The sequence below is a fragment of the Ailuropoda melanoleuca genome, chromosome 17, assembly GCF_002007445.2.
Source record: "Ailuropoda melanoleuca isolate Jingjing chromosome 17, ASM200744v2, whole genome shotgun sequence".
Taxonomy (NCBI): Eukaryota; Metazoa; Chordata; class Mammalia; order Carnivora; family Ursidae; genus Ailuropoda; species Ailuropoda melanoleuca.
Window position 1 is genome coordinate 522,993 of NC_048234.1, and position 6,000 is coordinate 528,992.

Here is a 6,000-nt window from a genome sequence, read left to right on the forward strand (position 1 = left end):
GATTTCACCGAATGGTGTAAGCTCTCGCCAGGTGTCTGTAAGCTTCCTTCCTATGTATACGTATACCTCTAATCCCCCCCCCTTTTTTTATTACTGCATGAAGATTTGTCATGAAAATACCCCAGTTTGGGGGCACCTGGGGCGCTCAGTCGGTTGAGCACCGACGCTTGGTCTCGGTTGAGGTCATGATCTCAGGGTCGGAGATCGAGCCCCGAGTTGGGCTCTGCACTCAGCTCAGTCTGCTGGAGATTCTCTCTCTCCCTCTGCCCCTCCCCCCCTTCAAAAAAGAAAAAAAAAAAAAGGAAAAGAAAAGACCCCAATTTATTTATTCATTCTCCTGTTATTGGATGTTTTGGTTTTTTCTGCTCTTGCAAACACTATTACCATAACTTAAAAAAAAAAAGACGTCTCCTTGTACATATGGGCGAGAGAGGCTTTTTCTCTAGGGCTGCGGTCTGTGGACTTCCTGACTCATATAGTCCCTAAGATAGTTTCAGAAAAATTGTGTTTTTCCTCCCACATTTTTAAGCTTGGCATCTAAAATTCTTTATCATAGGTTTAAGTATTAGCTCGAATCGTATCCATTTTCCATATTTGTAGGTTGAAAATGGTGGAATTTTAACAATGTCACATGGTTCAAACTTACAGTTGGAAAGAAAGTCACGTCTGGTATAAATACGATTTAAAAACAAAACTGCTGCTCGCATTCACTTTTCAAGGTGTACCCAGTGGGCTCTAAATATCATAGTAATTTAATGCTTGCTATGATCCACTGTACAAATACTCCAGTAAACTCTTCCTTGGTAAACCAAAGCTTCATGTAGGTATTTTTTCGTGTTTGTCCTGTATTTCCATTCCACTTAGCTCATGAAAATTCCGCTAAGGTACTTTTCATTTGGAGTCTTCTATGGTTCTCCCAGTTGTATATTTTCTGCAACAAAAATACGTGCATAAATTGAAATATTAACGTTTTCAGGTTTCTCATGACAGGAAGGCTCTAAGTGTTACCACTGTCTTCTGCGTTGGGTCATGACGGCCACAATTATTAGTGGACATTTGACCAAAGCCACATAAACGTCATGAAGATTTTGATAAGTACTTATTATATGTAAGAAGTGGGATTTGAGGGCGTTTGGGGGCTCAGTCGGTGAAGCGTCTGCCTTCGGCTCTGGTCATGATCCTGGGGTCCTGGGGTCACGTCCTGTGTCGGGTGCTTCTCCGTGTCCCTCTGCCACTCCCCCTGCTTGTGCTCGCTTTCTCTCTCTCTGTCAAATAAATAAATAAAATCTAAAAAGAAAAAAAAAGAAGTGGGATTTGATTGGAACGGCCACACAATCAGGTTGATGGGGCTTCTTCGTGTCAAGTTAGAAAACGGATGAAGGCTACTTCTGGTGTGGAGAGTCCGGACTCGACGTCCGTTGTATCCTTCTTCTCTGTCCTGGACGTGAGCTCTGAGCAGCTCCGCGGGTGTGAATGGATAGATGGGACTAGAGTGTCTCTGACAGCGGCGTCTCTGAATTCTACGAACTTTCCCCAAGTTACACCAAGAGTGCCGCAGATCAGGGAACGATCTATCACAGAAAGTTGTTTTCGATGCTGCGTCTGTCGTCACTTTGGCTGGGTTCTTGTCCAACTGTGCAGACAGTGAAAAACTGGAAATGACCCAGCTTTGTCTTTGGAGTCCTTTTCTTGTTCACTTTGGAGAAGTCTTCCAAAGGCTTTCTTAGGGTTTTCAATGGATGATTAAATTCACTTCACATTGAGCCACCTCCCGGGACTTCCTATACCGTAAAGATTCGGGGAAATGATGGTATTGTCAATCCCGAGCCGTCGATAGGCTAGACAACGATTTCCCGTTATTGTGTGCTCTCACCGCGCTGGTGTCGAAACGTTGGCGCTACAGATCGAACCCACTGAGCTTACGGGAAGCATCACCCATACAACCTAATTGGCAAGGTCAGTCTTTATTGTCAAATGAATCATCCAAGTCACACTTACGTTCGGTCACAAACAGGTCTGACCTCCTTTTCCTTTGAACAGCTCTGTTGCCTTGCATCCCTCCAACAAACTGCCCCCTTCTGAGTTCACGGAACTCTTGTAACGGAGCTCATGTGACTCACGGAAGTTGATCCCGTTTCCACACACAACACTATTAAAAGGTGTAAGTGTAACCCCTGGATTTGATAACATCTGTCATGTGTGGTGGGTCGGATTACCTGTTCACAATTATTATCATTCATTTCCTCCCCCTTGACCACGCTCCCCTGCAGACAGAGTACGTTCCCTGCCCCCTGACTCTGGACTTGGCTGAGCCTTGCTCTGGCTCCTTGGGGGGAGGAAGGTGTGCGACGGGCTGCCCCTGATGCACCCCCCAGTCCTCTTCGTCCTGTCCTCTGCCACGAGTGCAGCACGTCCCCGGGGGTGTCTGCTTCCTCAGCCGGGTCTCGGAACGGGAGAGCACGCCACGCGGACCCATCGTCCAGAACGAGAAGGGTGTGGAGCTGCCCGTCGCCAGGAGCGGAGCCGCAGACCACAGCCAGCCAGCCGCCCTGCAGCCCTGGAGTAAATATTTGTTGTTGCAAACCTAACCTGGGGGAAGTTGACCAACACTCTGTTCTAAGGGCCACACCCAACATTCTGAGCAAACCAGGCCCTGGCTTTTTAGCAACCGAAGTGTTTGCAAATAAAACAACGTTCCTAAGTTAGTGTGTGGAAACAAGCAGCACCTGTTCTTGTGCCCAGTCATCAGAGAAGCCCTTCTAGAAATGTCACGTACTGTGCCCAGATATGTGCAAATAGACCCAAATGGAAATATCCAAAGTCTAAGAAAAGCTGCTCACCCGCTGCTTCCCCAGGCATGTCCCGATCTCCCCGGCGACGCCATTTCTTCGCTGCCGTGTCAGCCGTAAACTATGAACTGGGAGGGATTGGATGCATCGATCTCAAGCACGTTTTTTATTTACTGCAAGTTTAAAAGGATTTTTTAAACTTTGAAATAGTTTGATTCATAAGGACTTGCAAAAAGTCATCCGGAGGCTTCCCCAGTGCCGTTCTCCAGACGGGCCCTCTGGCGGCCACGCACGCGCTGCCGGGGTCGTGTTAGAAGCGGGAAATCCGCGCTGGCGGAACACCAGCGGCTCAGCCACAGATGGTGCTTGGACGTGATGATTTCTACACGCACAACGTGTGTGCGCGTGTATGCGCCAACGAGGCTTCCGCTCACGTGCACACTCGTGTGTCCGTCACAATTAGGGTAGAGAAAGTTCAGTCACCTTTTCAGAACTACACCCTCCCCCAACCCAGTTCCCGGCAACCACGGGTCCGTTCGGCCTCCCTCCCAACATTTTTATCTGTAGCGTGTTCAGTAAACGGAGCAACACTGCACGTAGACTTTTGAGACGGGTGTGGGTTTCTTTCCACTCAGCAGAATTCCCTTGAGATCCATCCGGCTCTGTTCTTCGTGAGTGCGAGTGGTTTTCCACCTTTGGGGGGGTACGGCAGGCTGCTCCCCGCTGGCCTGCAGAGGGACAGGGAGATGATTTCCCGCTTGCGGGTCTTATTCACCGAATTGCTGGGAACACTTACAGTCAGGCTGTGTGTACATGTTTTTGTTTCTCCAGGAGAGGTCTGCAGGACTGTGATGCTGGGTCTCACGGTTAAGTGTACGACTTGACAAGAGACGGCCCAACTCTTTCTCAGAGCGTCAGCGCTATCCCCCGCCCCCCCCCGCGCCCTCCCCACCATGTGAGAGGAGACCCAGGAGCTTGGCCCTGCACCTGTTTCTCATCCTCATTTCATCTAAACCCAGCGTTCTTTGTCTTGGTCACAAACAAGTGGGTTTGAAATCACACCAGACCCACACGCCACAGCCACCCCGTGCTTTCAAACCGCTCCCACACTCATTACTACTAAGGGCCGAATGCCCAGGATAATCTCAGCGGACAAAAATATCAGTCCAACCTGTGAGCCTATGTCACTTACGATCTCAGTCACAAACAGTCGTATTTGGGGAGCATTTTTACTTGACACGTTCTTCTAACGGCCCGTTTAAACAACCATATTCTTCATATTATCAATACAAGCGAACAGAGAACTCCAACACGGCCCCATGTGCGGTCGCCAAACTGCGAAAACCTGCCCTTCACAAGCCGCTCCGTTTGACTTCCTTGGCAAATGTACTTGGAAGCAAGTATGGCCCGTCACGAAGCTCGGGGGCACCGGCTCGCTCAGCACTGGCGAGCCCCCGTCCGACTGCCCTGACCCCACAGTTCAAGGCTGCTACGATTTCAGGAAACGCATGTCTCTCTTCTCTTTTCAAATCCTGCAATGTTATTTTGACTTTATTAGTCTCATCTTCCAAATGTTCCGTTATGCGTCTTAACGATTTACATTAACCAGATCAGTTTTGGAAGGTTCACTGTGACATGCGTATTTTCGGTTACTAATAGTTCCTACAGGCCACGGATAACACCCCTTCCCTCCTACAGTTGGATTCCTCACCTGTTCTGTTTTGACGCATCCCGCCGTGTTTCTCTCGACTCCGGTAGGTCAGGGTGAGGTCTGGCTTGAGTGTACGCGATCCCGGTCCCGTGTCCCGTGGCTCATGCAGCTGGCTGAGGAGGGCATGCAGCTGTGGGGAGAGGCAGCTGAACCATATGTATAGCCACGGTCCAGCGGCAATAAAAGTATTGTGGTTGCATTCCACCAACCCGCGCTCAGGAAGGTGTTTACCTTCCGTCCTAGGGTGACCTGTAGGACCTTTCTCCCTGCTGATATCGGGGAGCCACAGAAGGGTGGAGAGCCAACGTTGTTTCCTCCTTCAGCTGCCCGTGGAGTCACAGCCGTGAGCAGGGGCCGTACCCGCTTGACGTCTGCTGGGCCGGCATGTCACCGCAGACCACCGGTGCTGAGACTGTAGCTGATCTGAGACGTTCCCACGTCTCAGCCGATCTCAGCTGTGACAACTGACAATCTACAGTCAGAGAAAGACTTAAGTCATTCTTCAGTATTTTGTGATTTTTCGCATTTTCTCCGACGGCTTCGTGTCAGATTTCCATTGCTCTATTTGCCTCTGTTGGAAATTCACTGACGCTTTGTAATACATTGCTGATTATCACTGTCTGTGGGCCCAACAATAACGGAGCCGCCCCCCGGATGTGTGTTAAATTGAGATGGTCTGGTTTCAGAAATTTTACACTTGGATTTATTTGAACGGATTTGGAATTGTGAAGCAGTGACGATGAGGGTTTGCTCTCTGTTTGGGAATGTTTCTGGCCCGGGCTGTCAACGGCATAGACGAAGGTGGATAAAACTGAGCACGCTTTGGGGACCTGGACCCGTCCCGAAAGTCCCGCGTATTGAACTTCAAGCCCTAGGCTCCTGCTGTGGGTTCCAATCTGACCAGGAGAGGTTTTCTTAGCAGAGGTCCCCATATCCTTGGGGCAGAAATCTGTGGCGTGAGATAGAAGTTTCCGACGTGTCCTCCACACGCCTCACCAGGCGTCCCTGTTCTTTGGAAGTCGGACATACAGTCCATGAGTCCATTGTTCACTCTCTAATCGGCCGATAGGGATTATACAGGTTAAGTTGGGAGTAAATAATCGATTTCTGGCCTGTTTACATCCAAAAACGCCAAGTACATCAGGCATTAATGGGGGTATCGTAATGGTCTCTGCCATGTGTCCATCGCTGCTCCCAGTTCAGTAAGATACGGTAGGACGGTCCCGAATCCAGAGCCGGTTGTCCTGGTAGACACGCTGCGTTACGATGCCACGAGCCAGCGGGTACTTCCGGCCTACCTCATCCTCCAAGTCGGGGTGTGCGAGGTGGAGTGGTTCAGGACCCTCGTTGGTCCTCGTGGGGGGTGAAGGGAGTTTCCACGGCGGCATCAGCTTCCCAGAGAATCCGGCTTCCGCTGTGATCGACGCTTTCCCAGGGAGCAGAGGGTGCTGACCACGGAGGGTGGGGGCTGGGCTTGGTGACGCCAGTGACCAGGCTGGC